This window comes from Sminthopsis crassicaudata, chromosome 1 (genome assembly GCF_048593235.1).
Source record: "Sminthopsis crassicaudata isolate SCR6 chromosome 1, ASM4859323v1, whole genome shotgun sequence".
In the NCBI taxonomy this organism is placed as follows: domain Eukaryota; kingdom Metazoa; phylum Chordata; class Mammalia; order Dasyuromorphia; family Dasyuridae; genus Sminthopsis; species Sminthopsis crassicaudata.
In genome coordinates this window covers 140,017,892-140,036,053 of record NC_133617.1, presented here as the reverse complement: position 1 = coordinate 140,036,053, position 18,162 = coordinate 140,017,892, and the positions used below count along the sequence as shown (strand labels likewise).

Genomic DNA, 18,162 nt, shown 5'->3' with positions numbered 1-18,162 from the left:
AAATAGGGAGGGTTTATTATGTTACTATATTGCCTTGGATGTAGGATTTTTTTTTTTTTCATTTTGATAAGAGGTAGGAGTGTGTGTGTGTGTGTGTGTGTGTGTGTGTGTGTGTGTGTGTGTGTTTTCTATGATCAAAAATGCAAATCTCATTCTGTATCCTGGCTTCATTCCCTCTCTGTCAAGAAGAGAGTAGCATACTTCATCATCTGTCCTTTGGACTTTCGTTTGTTCATTGTATTAGTTAGATTTCTTAAGTCTTTCCAAGTTGTTTTGCTTTATAATATTGTTATTATAAAAACTTTCTGATTTTGCTTATCTCGTTCTGTTTCTATTTATACAGATTTTTCTAGGCTTCTCTAAACCATCCTTTTTTGTTTGTTTGTTTCTCATGTTACAGCATTACATTTACATGCCAAAATTCTTTAGCCATTCTCCAAATGATGGACACCTTTCTTTCTAGTTCTTTGTTGCAACAGAAAGGGTTGCTATAAATGTTTTCTTTGTTTTTTTTTTTTTTTTAATATCCATGTTTACTAAGAGTTTCCTAAAGATTGAAATTCTTGAGAACCCAAACAAAAAACTCCTCATTGGTAAAATTTCAAGCATGAATGGGATGAGTTATTTTGTTATTTTTAAATAATTGTTTACTGTAAAGTCCTGTTATCTCCAGAAACTGCTGATCGCTCTCTGGGAGGAGATCTGCTGTCTCAACTCAATCTCTCCGCCAGATTCTTCTTCCTGTAGAGAGCCGCCAACTCTGACCTAGAGTAGAGACTCCTCCTCCAGCGTGCTGCCCTCTTTTATCCTCCCAGAGAATGGGTGTGAGATAACGCAAGGGCTTGTGGGAAGATTACTTCTACCAATGAACTTGATCCTTTTAAACATGAAGCTCCTCCCCAGAAGTTCAGAGGTGTAAAACTCTCCTTAAAGGCCGGAACTAGAGAATTGTTAAGTACTGACTTAGGACTTAGTAAGAACCTAATATCTCATTATCTCATTAGCACTTAGTAAGAACCTAACAGTTTACAATTAAAATTTTTTTTTCTCAATAGCATCTTATTTTTTACAAATACATGTAAAGATCATTTTAAACATTAATTTTTGTAAGTCTTTATGTCCCAAATTTTTCTTTCTCCTTTTCTTATCTTTCCCTCCTCCCCCCAAAAGCAAAAAGCAAAAAACAAAACAAAAACAAAAACAAAATGATTGATAGCAAGCAATCTGATATAGGTCAAATATGAGCAATCATTTTAAACATAATTCCTTATTTGTCATGTTGTGCAAGAAAAATCAGACCAAAATATTATGCTTTAATCTACATTTAGCTTCCATAGTTCTCTCTCTGGATGTGGATATCATTTTCTATCCCAGGTCTATTGGAACTGCTTTGAATTACCACATTATTGAGAAGACCTAAGTCCACCACAGCTAATCATCATATAATCTTGTTGCTACTTGTACAATGTTCTCCTGAAACAGGAGATGCTCACTTCTATCAGCATCAGTTCACATACATCTTTCCAGGCTTTTCTAAAATCAGCCTGCAGAATGAATTATTTTGGAACAAGAGAATATACCTAATGTCTCATGTCCTAAATTCTATCAATTGGATAGCTGCTCATTCCACTTATTTATGGGAGAAGAAACTGGCTTTTACTTTTCTTTGTATCTCCAACATATCAGTGCTCAGCATCTAGAAGGTACTTAATAAATCTGTACTTAATGAATGCTCATTGACTTATTGGATCCAGAAAGGAGAATTCATACTACTGCACTTTATCATCACAATTTTATTATTTCACATTGAAGAAGCTACTACAGATGAAGAAAGGTGCTTTGGATAGAACATTTAACCTGGAATTAAGATGATCTGAGTTCAAATTACATCTCAGCAAATCGTTTAACTGCTCCCTGCCTCAGTTTCTTCTTCGGTAAAATGAGTGTGTTAAACTTGAGGACCTTTGAGGTCATATCCAATTCCAAATTTATGATTCTATGAACTGTTTTCTTCTCTGCCTCTAATTTTTTTTGATTGAATAATGAAAGTAGAATCATGAAAATCTTAACTCTGAAATACCACTACACACTTCTCAGATCGGCTAAGATGATAGGAAACGATAATGATGAATGTTGGAGGGAACCTGAGAAAACTGGGACACTAATACATTGTTAGTGGATTTGTGAATTGATTCAACCATTCTGGAGAGCAATTTGGAACTATGCCCAAAGGGCTATCAAACTGTGCATATCCTTTGATCCATCAGGGTCTCTACTGGGCCTGTATCCTAAAGAGATCATAAAGGAGGGAAAGGTACCCATATGTGCAAAAATGTTTGTGGCAACTCTTTTCATAATGGCAAGAAATTGTAAACTGAGTGGATGTCCATCAGTTAAAGAATGGCTGAATAAGTTATAGTATATAAAGACAATGGAATATTATTGTTCTGTAAGAAATGATCAGCAGATCAGCAGGATGATTTTGGAGAGATCTGAGAGACTTACATGAACGGATGCTAACTGAAGTGAGTAGAACCAGGAGATCATTGTATATGGCAACAGCAAGATTATACAATGATCAATTCTGAAGGACTTGACTCTTTTCAACAATGAGATGATTCAGGCCAGTTCCAATGGTCTTGTGATGATAAAAGCCATCTGCACCCAGAGAAAGGACTTTGGGACCGAGTGTGGATCACAATATAGTATTTTCACTTTTTTGTTGTTGTTGTTGTTTGTTTGCAATTTGTTTTCTTTCCCATTTTTTTTCCTTTTTGATTTGATTTTTCTTTTGCACCATGATAATTGTGGAAATATGTATAGAAGAATTACACATTTAACTTATTGGATTACTTGCCATTTACAGGATGAAGGGAAGGAAAAAAACTGAAACACAACATTTTGCAAGGGTGAATATTGAAAATAATCCATGCATATGCTTTGAAAATAAAAAGTTTAATAATAATCATAATAATAAAGTCCTTAAAAAAAAGAAAAAGTCTTTAAAAAAGAGTTAAGTAATATGGTTATGTGGACATGAGCTTTCAAAACTGTGAAACAAATGTAACCATAGTAACAAATCTGGAGTCTGTCAACAGAGACACCAAGCAATCAAGCAGTGTTCTACTCCTACTGTGACATCCTAAATTCTTCATTTTTGAGGGTTTTTTTTTTGCTGGCAGCCTTACCCTGGATATTTTTCCTTCTTGACAAAAAAAAAAAAAAAAATAACCACTGTACTTAAATGTAAAAACAAAACAAAACAAAACAAAAAAAGAGTATTGCATGTGAACCAATGAACTTTTGTTACATAATTTTTAAAGTGCATATTAAATTGAACAATGTAGTAACAAAATTGTCCAGTTTATATGTCTTCTTCTGAGCTTAATTTTGCTTTCTCTTTGTATTGCCTCATTTATCTACTACCCTCCACTCAAGGTCTAAAATTTAAAGTGGTTTAATTAAGTTAATAAATACACATCCAAAACAGAAGCATTAAATCTCATGTAACAGACCAGAGCTTCTTAAATTGTAGATCACAGCCCCATATGGGATCACATAATTGAATTTGGGGATCATTAAATTATGATTTATTATCCGTAAGTGTTTAATTTGTATACTAATTTTATATATTCATAGTCATGCAAAAAAAGGGTTATGAGTGGAAAAAGTTTAAGAAGCCCTGATATAGACTACATATTCCATTTACTTCCTGGTTCTTGTCCCTTCCAAGAAAAGTATAGACCTCTGAGTTAAAGCCCAATTTTAATCTTTCTTTTCATTTGCATTGTTCTTCCTCCACACAGAAAATTCTGAAAGGATGAAGGAGGATTTGGCCGGAAGTCTTGAGGAATTCATTTTTCCTCCCTAATAAGAAAGGTGATTATCATGATTTATCATACTCCAAAGGATAATAACCATAAAATGTTGCAGCAATGTTACAAATACAGATATGCTAACTTAGCTATAGTTCAAATTGGCAGCAGTTGTTCTTAGGTGTAAGGTATTAATAATAGTCAACATTTATAGTCAACACTTTCAAATTTGAAAAGCACTTTATAAATATTTCATTTTATCCTCACAATTATCAGAGGTGATACTTTCATTATCAGCCTCATTTTACAAATTAGAAAATTGAGGCTGAGAATGGTTAAAGTAATTTGAGAGTAGTTAAAGTGACTTGCCCAGGATTATACAGCTACTCAATCTCTGAGATTGAATTTGAACTCAACTTCCCATTTCTAGGACCAATGGTGCATCCTTTGGATACATCTGTCTGAGAAGAATGGGGTTATTTTCTAGATGGACCTCGAAAACGTATCTGCTTAATTAAAGAGGGCCTTTAAAAATCAGAGCACATCTACTCAATAATAGATTCTTGGTTTATCTTTTCCAAGTAGATGTCCTCCAAAGTTGGGATCTTATAGGCTCTTACCACTAGAATGAGATTGGAGGGAATTCTTCTACTATTAAAATAGGCCTGACTTGGGCAGCTAGGTGGCGCAGTGGATAGAGCGCCAGCCTTGAATTCAGGAGGACCCGAGTTTGGATCTGGTCTCAGACACAAGACTTCCTAGCTGTGTGACCCTGGGCAAGTCACTTAACCCCAGCCTCAGGGGGGAACTATATATATATATATATATGCCTATATATGCCTGACTTGAGCTACAGATGGGAAACAAATAAGTTATTGATGCTATATGCTCTCAGTTTTCTTGAAATAGAATTGCTGAATGACAAGGCTGAAAAGGACCTCAAGAGAGGAGTCTTCACACTTTCCAGGATGGAGTGATATCAAAGGAAAACTGAGGATGGCAATTTATGCAACAACTGAGATGATTCTTTAAAAAATCTGAAAAGTAGCAGTGTCTAATTATACGTGTAAAAAGAAAGATGGAAAATCAATTTCTTCTTAATTTAAAGAAAAAAAGTAAGATCCAGAATTTAAAAATATGATATAAAAATATTGAATCTGCTTATTCAACCATGCTGACATAGGTTTATAGCACTATGGCCCAAAAGAATTAGATTTCTAGAATCAGAATTTTGAAACACATTATGGAATAGACTCTCAAAGGATTATCAAATTCTTTTTTTGATTACCATCAGCTACTTCACTGTGGTGACATTAGAGAGTGTGGGAAGGGCTGACAAGCATTTTAAAGACTTTGAAAATTTTATATGAGTAGCTAGGTTTTTGCACCCACTTTAAAATCAAATTAGTTCCTAGATAAGTATATACATAGGCACACACACACAAATTATTAAATATCAAATGGATTTTTATTGGTATCATATTTTTATTTATCTATATTCCTTCTTTTCTTTCCTATTTTCCTTCCTTTCCTATACTTCATCTTTTTCTGTCAGAGAATCATCTTTTGTTGCAAAAATACATTAGATTAAAAAAACAAAAGGAATTAAATTTCTTATTTTTTATGCAAACCTTCAACCCTAAAAATATACTTCCTCCTCTTTTTTATTTAAAGAAAAGATGAAAGAAGGTACAGAAGGAACTTTTAGGGTAAAAAGAGTAAGAATGGATGATGGCAACAGAGTTGTAATGCTCAACTCCAGTTTAATTTCTCTCTTTTCTGTCACAGAGATTATTTTCAACATGGAAAATATTGAATAAAAATGGGTAAAGGGGAATTAAGAGGCACAATAGATGAATGAAAAATAAGATTGATCTAGCTGCCCTCAATGAGTTTTTTTTCTCAGACCTGAATAAAGGAACTGGTAGGTATGTGATTTAGTAATTCTTGGTGATTTCTGAAAAATCAGGAAGGTGTCTAATCTTTGTCTCTTACCCCCAGAGTTGAATTCATATAGACCAGGTTCATTCTTTACAGCATCTCTTTATGGTTCATTTTTTTCTTCACCCAGGGGAACTCTGGGAATATCCAAATCTGACATTTCTAACTCTGCCATAGAAGCATGTGAGTTCTCCTGCAAGCATCAAGCTAAAGAGGCATGGACCACAGATTAGGTTTACTGAAATACATATGAAGAACAGATAAAGATACCAATAGGAGAAATTTAAGTGACATGGAATTGAGTTCCTCATTGAAGAATTCTTTCTTCTATAAATTTGACTAATTTCCCCAGATTCTGAGTATCTAGACTGGATATTTCATTTCAACTCTCAGTTTTGCTAGTCTTCAGCAGTACTGAACTGGTTCATGGCATCTCTAGATCACTGTGGCTCCTGTGGCTTCTGGCTTGATTTAGAAACTCATTGTTATTTAAGCAGCAGACATTCCTTTTATCTGCAGGCATTTGCTCACATCTCTTGTTGCTGCCATGTCCTAGAAGCTCTGTCTCCTTCATAGCTTCCCTTTTCTTCTCTGGAAGTTCCTCTGTTTTTTGTTGTTGCTCATGTGCAGCAGGCTCATATCATTATGGGAAAGAGTTATTTGGGACCTTCGTAGTGATCTGAGTACTCTTTCAGTCAATTCAGCTTGGAAAGGGCTGGCCTGAATCATATCAGTTCAAAAAGTGGCAGTCTTTGCCTGCTACAACAGCACAGATGCCTCAGAACAGGGAGTGGGGGGAAAGGACAGATTCTTTGAACTATAAACCCATGACTTTGACTTCAACTCTAGGCAAGTTTCTAGAATTCATTCTTAAAGAGATATGGATCAATCCATAGCATAATAGACTATTCCAAATCAAGGGAAAGTGGGGTTAACCTCCCCTTTTCCTTTAATATGTCATACTAACATATCATTGAAAAGGCATGTCATCATAAAAGTAGTCACCACAAAAGGACAATATGAAGGAGCCATTTAAGCCAGACAAATAATCAAATTCCTGCCATTTCCTGGATTTTTCTTCCTTATTTCACATCCCTTTGACAATATTACTAATTATTTCTTCCTTCACTGAAGCCTCTGTGATGAAGTGGCCCTTCTGTTTCCCAAAGTCAATCCTTCTATATGTACCCTTGATCCATCTTCTCTAAAAGATTGACCACTTTATATTATCCACTTTCTCCCTAATTTTTAATCTCTAACTATTGGCTCCTTCTATATTACATACAAAGATACTTAGAATGATTCCATTCTAAAAGCAAAACAAAGCAAAACCAACTTCAGCAAATACTGCAATATCCTCCTAAGCATTTTCTTATTATTCTTCCCTTTTTAGCTAAAGTCTTGGGGGGGGGGGAGGAGAAGGGAATCATCTACCATCCATTCTTCCATTTCCTATTCTTTCATTCTTCTCTATATTCTCTTCAGTCTGACTTCTACCCTCATCCCTGAACTGAAATTGTTCTTTCCAGAATTATCAATGATCTTAATTTCCATATCTAATGGCTTCTTTTTAATCCCCTTCTTGACTTTTCTTCTCTGACACCACTAACCATCTTCTCTTGAAGACTCCTCCCTCTCTGGGTTATCATGACTTTAGAAATGATTCCCTGCTAGTGCCTTCCCCTCAAGACTATCTTCCACTTACTCTTTATCTTGTAGAATTATATATGCTAAATTTATATACTTATATATGTCAACCCCATTAGAATGTAAACTGATAGAGGTCAGGGACTATGTGTGCCTTTCCTTCTATCCCTTATACTTTGCACATGCCTGGCACATGTTAAGGCTTCAGAGTTGCTTGTTAATAGATTGCTTGATCTAGTATGGACTTCTGATCCTTAATCTGTGCTCTAGTAACCAGTTTTCATACTTAGTTAATCCCTTAGATATTGGTACTCCACTAACACTCTGGTGTCAACCTTGCCTGACTTTTCAGTTTTTGTCTGTTTTCCTTTCAACATGAACCCTTCCCCTTATCATCAAAGCAGGGATTATCATTATTTCCTTCACCTCCACCCTGAGAATTTGTTTAATTACCTGTAAATGTTGGATCTGCCACTCCTGGAATATGACAAAATTTCTTGGCTCACAAATAGACATATCTCAGATAATAATATAAGAGCCTCTTTTTGTAAAGACCTGTAGCTGTCTGTGATGAATTGTCACGAGCCTCTGAGGTACATTTTTAAAATTTTGAAGGTGATAAAATCCTGGCTTAGGCAATATTGACCCCGATAATATCCTGATACATCCAATTATTTCATTAGGAAGGCTGCCTAGCTCAGTGCCAGTGACAAAGTGGTCTTTATGCTGTTCTCACTTGTCAAAATAGAATATTTCTAGAATTTCCCCCTACACTCAGATAATAGCCCCTAATTCACCAATGAAGAAGACTCCCTTTAGTACCTCAAAATTTATTTTAAATTAATATTTAAATATGGATTTATGCCATTTTCCCTAGTGTGTCACTCTTTTTTCTTAGAGACTCATCTTTTATAATAGAGAGAAAAGGGGAAAAAATAGTAAAAGTGATTAATACCATGGAATCATCTCAAATCTGAAAAGGAATCTGAAGGAAGTATTTTTCATTTCTCTTCTTTGAAGCCAAGCTTATATTTTTCAGTTTTCCAGCATTCATTTCTGATTGTTTTGTGATGGTCATTACTTCCATTTGTATTGTTGTTATTATTGTGTATATTGTTTTCTTGCCCTTGTTTACTTCAGGCTGCTTCAGTTAATTTATACATTTCTATATTCATCACAGTCATCATTTCTCATAGTATAGTAATATTTTTTCATATTAATATGCCATAGTTTATTTTAGCAGTACCCCAATAGATTAGCTTATACTTTCTCTCCCCTCCCCCATTCTTTGCTATCACAAAAAGTACTCTTATGATTTTGATGTATGTGAAAGTTCTTTTTGTCAGTTACTGCTTGGGGTACATACCCAATACTGGAATCTTTAACCCAAAGGATATGGGCATGTTAACCACTTTATGTGAATAATTCCAGATTGATTTCTAAGATGGCTGTCCTAAACTAAAGCTCCACCATATATTAGGCTACCTAACTTTCCCCTGTCAACTCCTTCATCATTGACCATTCGCATCTTTTGCATCATCTTTGCCAATTTTCTGGGTATGAAATAAGAAAGGTTTGTTTTGGCTTGCATTTCTCTTATTTTCACTTATTTGAAACATTCTCTTATAGGATTATTAATAGTTAGCAAGTCTTTGAGAACTGTTTGTTTATATCCTTGACCAAATACTTATCTACAGAAGAATGGTATAATACCATTTTCAAGAGAATACAATACAAAATTATAGTATTTTGGAAAACTACACTCTGCCAAAACACATTATTTATTTAGGCCCCATAGTTACTGAATTAAAAGACAAGCACAAAGGATCATAGAATTTGAGGCTGGAATGAGCTTTGGAAATTATCTAGCTCAGTTCCTCATTTTACAGTCTTCTGGAGAATCTAGGGAATAGTTTGTAACAATTTCTCATAAAGAATTTGAATGGTTCTGTTAGCACTCCAGCATCTTGTTGAGTCCAAACATCCTGACCATAGTCTGATTTGCACATGCTCAAAACAATCAAGCTAACTCATTACACAATGATTATGTACAGAGGAATAGTCGGAAACAGGGAAGAAGATTATGCTTATAGTAAAACAAACAAAAAAAGGATCTAAATTTTTTCACATGCCATAGTGAACATTTATTTAGTGCTTTAAGGTCTGCAAAGAAGTTTACTTATCTATATCTATCTATCTATCTATCTATCTATCTATCTATCTATCTATCTATCTATAAATAATTTGTTCATTTGCTGTATTTTGTTGACCAATTCAGTCTTTATTTTAAAATTGGTCATTTTATAGAAACTATTAGATTCATATAATTGCTTTATAAGAAATAATGAGCAGGTTGATTTCAGAAAAGCCTGGAAAGACCTACATGAACTAATGCTAAATGAAATGAGCAGAACCAGGAGAACATTGTATATAGTAACAGCAAGATTATTTAATGATCATCTGTGATGGACTTGGCTCTTCTAACAATGTGCTGATTCAAGGCAATTCCAATAGACTGCGGATGGAAAATGCCATCCACATCCAGAAAGAGAACACTGAATATGGATCAATGCATAGTATTTTCACCTTTTTTGTTTTTGTTTTTATTTTCTCGTGGGTTTTTTGTCTTTTGGTCTTGATTTTTCTTGCACAACATGACATTTAAAAAGTTTGCACATATTTAACCTATATCAGATTGCTTGTTTTTTGGGGGGAGGGCAGAGGGAAGGGATGGAGGGAGAAAAAATTTAGAATACAAAATCTTACAAAAATTAATGTTGAAAACTATCTTTACACATATTTGGAAAGATAAAATATTATTAGAAAAAAAAGAGAATCTAAAGGACTCATTCTCCAACACCGAGGATAAGTGAATTCACCTTTCAAACTCATCTTCCATTATTTTTTCAGCATCTAAAGTCAATTCTCTTAAACACTAGAACCAGCCCCCAGAATATTTTGCCATTGGTAGCTGTTACAAAGAGAATGCTGTTCTGAGAGCTCAGTGAAAACAACTGTCGAAATTCAATCCCATGGATCCTCCTGGCAGCTCTCAATTTAAGCAGTCTTTCCCCACCTGTGTGGAACTTTAATTAGCTTAAGTGGGAGTTCAGTGCCAGTAAGTAGGACACCACATCTCCAACTAGCTCTGCAGAGCAGATTTTCTTCTCTTCACTATGCTTTTTCAAAGCAGAAGCCAGCTAACAGTTTTGATAAGAAGAGCGTGCATTATTAGACATTAGCTATTAGCCCTTTCCAAGTTTTAAAGGTGAGCAACAAGTCCTCTGGGTTTGCAGGCCTTTCTAAGACAAGATATACCTCTTTAGATATTCATACTCATGCATTGAGATATTTAAGGAGTGCTTACCAAAAGCATTTTTGTCACAGTGTAATGTCATCAGAAACATTGAAGTAATATTAAATTTGCATTTTTAAAAAATGTTGCATTAGGTCTCATGTTTGATACATGCACCTTGAGAACAAGGAAAATTTCCCTTTTTTCTTTCATCCCCACTACCTAGCCAAGGGCTTGGTTCATCATAGGTATTTCAAAGATAAATGCTTATTGACTCAGGTCCTGGGTTTAGAAAGACAAGAATAGCACAGTCCCTTGAGGAGCTTATATTCTAACAGAGGAGACAACATACACATATAAGGACATATATTAACATATACACACACAAAATACATGTGAATAAGCATATATGTGCATGCATGTGGACTCCATTGCTTGGACTTTTGGGAAAAGTAGATTTCCTGGATGCTCCTGGTCATGTGATAGACTAGCACTCAAAACACTTGCTTTCAGAATGATGTGATAGACCCTAAGTGGTCTTGTGATTATCTTTTGCTCAGTGACAGTACCAAGGTATGGTGGAGTTGGAGTAGAGATTTCAACTCCAAGTAATCTCAGAGGAATGTTTCCTTTCATAAATATTTCCTAAGCATCTTTCATATTTCCTAATTAGTAGCATTGTACAACTCTGATATATACTGATAATGCTTAAAATATTAGCTTCCCAATTGATTATAGCTGCAGTTATGTTAAGTTGCTGAATCACCGTCAAGCCTGCTGATTCTGTTAATGCATGTTATGACTCATCTAGGCTTAGCTTTGCTTTCCCCATAGGAATAAACAATCTGTTCCATCTCTGATTCATATTATACCCTAACTACTCTTTGTTATGCCTCCATTTTGGGGAAAACCCAGGTGAGAATTTTAAGTAGTTGTCCTCTAGAATTCTGGGTAAGAGCTTGTTACCAAACCAATAAATGTGAGAATGGCAAGAAGAATCTTCATTTTTTTAATTTTTAAAATTATTTTTCTTTTCCACAGTTATATGTAAAAACTTTTTTTTGGCTATACATGAACTTCATTTTTCACATATTTCCATATGAAACATGTTAGAGAAAAATCAGAACAAAAGGGAAAAATCACATGAAAAAAAATAAAGTTGAAAGAGATTCTTCCATTAGAGGTTGGACTTACCCAGGAAATGAGGCAGTTAGGTAGTATAGTGGATAAAATGTTGCTCCTGGAATTAGAAAAACTTGAGGTCAAACCCAGCCTCAGACACCTACTAGCTGGGTGACATCAGCAAATCATTTGACTTCTGCCTGCCTTAATTTATTTAATTGAAAAATGGAAAAAATAATATCCCCCAACTTCACAAGGTTTTTGTAAGGATTAAATGAGATATTTATAAAGTACTTTGTAAAACTTAAAAACTCATATGAATCTTAGCATTATCATAATCATTATTTTGAATGAACCCAGGGCAAAAGTGCAATTACTTGAGTATAGGATGTGTGAGTTCCAGTTAAATGGACTTTTTTTGGATATACAATTAACATGAAATAATAACAAAGGGATCAAGAAAGGCTTCCTGTGGAAAGTTAAGCTTGAACTGATTGCAAGAGGTAGAGTTGAGTAGAGAGAGCATTCTAAGCACAGGGGAAACAGCCAGTACAGAGACAAAGCAATGGAAGATAAAGCACAATGTGGGAAGATTTCCCAATTGCTCTCTCCCTCAACTAGACCCTTTTTGGTAACAACAAGCACTCAAGCAGTCAAAGGGAACTGTGATTTCATTGGTCTGGAGATTCTCTCCAATGATGCAAGTAGCAACCCATGTAATTCTTGTCTTATCTTTTCCTAAATTCACACAGAGACTATTTTCAACACATTGGAAGCCTCTCTCCATTGCTGCTCCTTACTTTGAGAGGAAAGCAGTAGAGCACTCAGGTTATGCTCCTGTCATCTTTCACCCTTGTAATGAGACCAGTCCCTCTTCTATTTCTAGCATACATTTTCCTGATGACATCTTTTGCTGTTATTACTCATATCTGACAATGTTGCATTGCTCTTGAATCATTTCAGTGGTGTCCAACTCTATGATCCCATATAGTCCACTGTCCTTTAGCTAAGATGAGGTAGGTATTGACATATTCTTTTAAAAATTATATTTCATTTTATCTTCAAATGAAGAATTTCTTTCTTTATTATCTCCTCTCTCCATTGAGAAAGCAAGCAAAAAACAAAAACCTATTTTATTTTATTTTTTTATTAAAGCTTTTTATTTACAAAATATATGCAAAGCCTTGTGTTCCAAAATTTCCCCTTCTTCCTCTCCATCCCCTTCCCTAGATATGCAGGTAATCTAATACATGTTAAATATGTTAAACTATATTAAATCCGATATATATCTACATATTAATACAGTTATCTTGCTGCACCCGAAAAAAACCTATTTTATAAACATGCACAGTCAAACAAAACAAATTCCTACATGAGCCATATCTAGAAAAATGGCTCAGTTTTAACTCAGAGTCTACTAGTGTTCTATCTGGAAATGGATAGTACATTTCATCATGATTCCTCTGAATTTATGAGTGGTCATTGTGTTGAACTGAATTTCTAAAGTCCTTAAAAGTTGTCTGTCTTTACCATATTGTTGTTTCTGTTCAGCTTACTCTATATTACTTCACATAAGTCTTCCTAGGCTTCTCTGAAACCATCCTCTTCATCATTTTTTATGGCACAATAGTATTCCAATATATTTGTATACCATAATTTTTCAGCCATTCCTCAATTGACAGGTACTCCAACATAGTATATATTCATCTATGCCCCAGCAGGCCTGAAGATTTGCTTGGTGGTTTGCATAACTATAAACATATTTGCCATGTGATTTCTAAGTCATGTTTCAATTGAATACTAACTCTGATCATTTATGATATATTTTAATCCAACCAGAGTACCCAAGCATGACAGAAAGTAAAATATAAGAATAAAGGTGTTATATTATGAATAGAAAATGGTTCCCCTGAAATATTTGGTTTAATATAACAAATATTTATTGAGTGTTGTTTTTTGGGCAGAGTACTAGGCTAGATCCAAAAGGACATAAAAGTATAAAGAAGGTATAGTCACTGGTCTCAGGAAACTGATATGGTAATCAGGAGGTATGACCCCAAACTCTTCCTACATATACACACTTGGAAAATTTATTTAATTTTGATGAAACCAGAATAGTATAAAGGAAAGGGTTCCGGATGTACAGAGGACCTGGGACTGAGTTGTATTTCTGGCTCTTATTATGTGACTTTGGAAAAAGTCACAACTTCTCTGAGCCTCAGTTTGTTTTTTTGTTTTTTTTTTATCTGTCAAATAAAGAGGTTAACCTGTGAATTCTTTTTCAGCTAAAATATGCCTAATAACATGAGATGGAACCCGGTAGGCATGTAAGAGGAATACAATCAAACAAGAAACTAAATTCAGACCAAGATGGGAAAGGTTTTTGGGAGAAGTTGTATCTTGAAGGCTAAATAAAATTTTACCAGAAAGTCAAAACTAATCTTCAATGATCTCCCAATCATTGGTAATCATTAAAAAAGTAGAATCCCATTTCAGATGCAGAAGGCTCCACAGAGATCACCATGTTCAATCTGCTCCAGAGAAAATTGGAGGAGACTTGCCAAATGTAGTGTGAATCCGTAGCATAGTTGGGATGAGAACCTAGGCTAATAACTCTTCCTACTATACCATGTGCCATCTCCTTCATCCCATGGGATGCATAATCTTAGTACTTAATCAATCAATCAATCAACAAGTGCTAAATATCTAAATATCTATGTGCCAGACACTGTGCTGGGTGCTGGAGATACAAATAAAAAGAATGGAACTATTCCTACTCAAACTGACCTCACATACAAAATGACTGGAACATAAATAACCCTATGTAATTGCTAAGGAATATATGATGTGTGAGGCAGATATTTTTGTAACAAACTGTTTGCTGTTTCCTGTGAGACACTGTTAGAAAGTGAAATTTAGCAGAAAAAAATAACAAAGAACACATGAAATGTTTTGAGCATGTTTTGAATGTGACTAAATAGGCAATATTTTTATATCAGAGTAGGAATTTGTATAAACTTTTGAGAAACTTTAAAATTATGTCTTTTATAATGTTAAATTCATGTATTTGAAAGTCTGTGCTGACTCATAAATTCCTACCATCAGCTTCTCAGTTCTCTTTAGTTCAAATGGTTTGTGTAGAAATAAGTGATATCAGCTAAATGGCAATATCTCCCACATCTCTACCCACGGAGAAAGGTGCTATTGTGAACATGTCAATTCTATTCTATCATTCTATTCTATCATGACTTGCAGTCATGGGATGCAACAGAATCAAGCTGATGATGGTATAAGGCCACTGTTAGACTTCAATTTAATTTGAGCACCTGGCACTTAGCCTTTCACCTGACTGTGTGACTCTGGGCTAAATATAACCTTTCCCATCCACAATGGCCTTTCTTCATCCAAAAAATATTAAATAAATGCATATCTGTAAAATGCTTAGTAATTGTTGAATTTCATGTATTAAAAACCTACTGTATACAAAGTTCTGTGCTAGGGTAGCCCATGTTAACTTTAAGAATCCTTATCCCAACTTCCACTGATGAGTGTGGTCCCCATAGCTTGAGTTGTTGCAATTCCTTCTCAGGGCTCTCTAGGAGTACCCCTGAGGAGTTAAGGGGTAATTCTCTAATGACATTAGTGACATTAATGACACTTGTGTGTTTTCTCTCATTATCAGTTAAAAACCTCCCCCAGCCCTCATTCCAGTCAAAACTTTGAAAGGTGCTAATGTTGGTGTTGTTTTTAAAGAGCAAAGCTGAGTTTCTACAAAATTTTTACTTTACAAAACAAAGTTTACCTGTTGGGATTAGATTATTTTCCCATTATCTGGCTGAAGATTTGCCAGTCCCCCGATTTTCATTAAAGAAATGCTAGCTTGCTAGTGTTGGAATAAGCGACAGTCAGTGAAAGGCAGCTCCAAATAGTGTGACCACTGGAAACAGAGAAGAGAGTCAACTATGAGAGCCAACCTAGCAGTTAGGAGTCAAGTTGTGAAGAGAAGCAGGTTCACCTCAGCTGAGCAAACTACCCAGTAGAGATGCTGGCCCTAGCCCGAAGACCATCATGAGAAATGAAAGGACATTGAATCTATGCAATGCTGGAGATAATGAGTATTCCACCGCCAAGGTACTCAAGTTTGTATTCACTCTTTCCACTGACATTGTGCCAGGGGGTGCCCAAAATTTTTGAGGGGAGTATTATATAACTATTGCTCTTATGGTCCCATTCTATTAAATGTTTTTTCTTTGAATTAATTGTGTCTATGAGCTTACTATTAAAAGTAAGTTCACCAGTGGGAGCTCATAAGCTATATACACAGTTTTAAGAGTGTAGACCCAAAGAATACCTTGGAAAATGACAGTAATTAACCTCACTTAGGAACAACCTTCAACCAGCAAGTGCCAAACTATTGGAGTTGCTCCAGGGGCATAAAGATGTGAAATCTGAGGTTCAGCGAGGTTAAGTGATTTGACCCAATACAGCAAGCTAGAGGCAGTAAATGATCACACTATTTGAAGTTGCTTTTCACTGACTATCTCTTATTCCAGAACTAGAAAACTTGCATTACTTTAAAGGAGTGTTTTTGTTATTGTCGAGAACTTTTCATTATCCTATGAACCAAAGCACACTAGGCCCTTCTATTCTCCGCTATCTCCCAAAGTCTGTTCAAATTCATGTTCATTATTTCCATGATACTATCTACCTGTCTCATCCCTTTACCACCCCCTTTTTCTTTTACCTTCAATCTTTTCCAAAATCAAGATCTTTTCCAATGGGTCCTGTTTTCTTATTATATGGCCAAGATATTTTAGCTTCAATTTTAATATTTGACCTTGCAGTGAATCGCCTGAATTAAGCTTAGTATTGACTGAATTGATCTATTTGCTGTGGCTTTCAAAAGTCTTCTCCAGCACCACAATTCAAAAGCATCAATTCTGCATTGCTCAAATTTCCTTTTGGTTCAGTTCACAAACATACTGGAAAAACCATAGTGTTGACTATGTAGACCTTTGTTTGGACAGTGATCTGTGCTTTTTAGTATGCTCTACAGGTTTGCCGTAGCTTTCCTTCCAAGGAGCAAGCATCTTTTAATTTCATGGCTGCAATCTCAATCTGCAGTGATCTTTGAGTCCAAGAATACAAAATATGACCCTGTTTTTTAATTTCTTCCTTCTCTATTTGTCAGGATAATAGGATCACTTGCCAAGATCTTAGGTTTGTTTTTTTTTAATGTTAAGCTTCAAATCAGCTTTTTACCTTCATCAAGAGGCTTCTCGATTCCACTTCACTTTTTGTCATCAGAGTGGTATTATTTGCATATCTGAGATTGTTGGTATTTCTCTGGACAACCTTGATTCCAGCTTTTGATTCATCCAGCCTGGCATTTCATGTTGTACTCTGCATATAAATTAAAGAAATAAGATAACAATATACAGCTTTGCTGTACTTCTTTTTCTATCTTAAACCAATTGATAGTTTCATATTCAGTTCTAATCATTACTTCTTGGACTACATAAATTTTCTCAGAGACAAGTAAGATGACCTGTACTCCCATCTCTTTGAGGACTTGCCTCACAATTAAAGGTTTTAGTGTAGTCAATAAAGCAGAAGTAGATGTTTTTCTGAAACTTCTTTGCTGTTGACAATTTGGTCTCTAGTTCTTCTGTCTCTGAAAACTATTCAGCTTTTCTGATAATTCTTAGTCCACACATTGCTGAAACCTTGCTTGTAGAATTTTCCAAATCACCTTTCTTCAGTTTTACTGAGCCTTTCACTGAACTTCAGTGCCTCTTACTGTCATTTAGACAAAAATTAACTCAGTAGACTACTGCTCACCAGTCAACGTTTTCCTTTTCTGTCCTAGTCTTACTCAGGCTGATCATACTACTCCTGGGGCAGCTGCATCTTTCTGCTATAGACCTCCACATCACTCCTCTTCCTTTCTCAGAGTTCAATACTTGGCTCACATTTTTTCTCCCCTCCCCAACTCATTGATACTAGGGAACTTCAGCATACATAATTACTGACACTCAAACCCCCTAAACACTCAATTCTTCCACCTACTTACTTCCTATGACTTAGTCCTCTACCTCACATCAGCCAAGCACAAAGATTGCCATACCATTGACTTTGCCTTCATCCCCAAATACATCACCTCCATATTCAAGAATTCTGAAATCCTTTGACATGATCATAATCTATTAGTTTTCCACCTCTCCCATCTATCAAGCTCTACTCTTTGACCACATCTTGACCACTAATCCTTTGGCCCATCAGTTTTCTCCCAGCCCAATTATCATGGACTTGGACATTCTCTCCTCTTTCCCACATCTTGAC

General features: G+C 35.3%; 1 long non-coding RNA gene across 1 annotated transcript in view; it reads right to left on the bottom strand.

Annotated features, from left to right (window-relative positions):
- LOC141543122 (uncharacterized) overlaps positions 1-17,601 on the bottom strand; it is an 80,959-nt gene extending 63,358 nt beyond the window's left edge. Inside the window, exon 1 of the long non-coding RNA XR_012482343.1 lies at positions 17,083-17,601. This is a non-coding gene — a long non-coding RNA (uncharacterized LOC141543122). The remainder of the gene's footprint in view (positions 1-17,082) is intronic.
- Between the last annotated feature and the right edge of the window lie 561 nt (positions 17,602-18,162).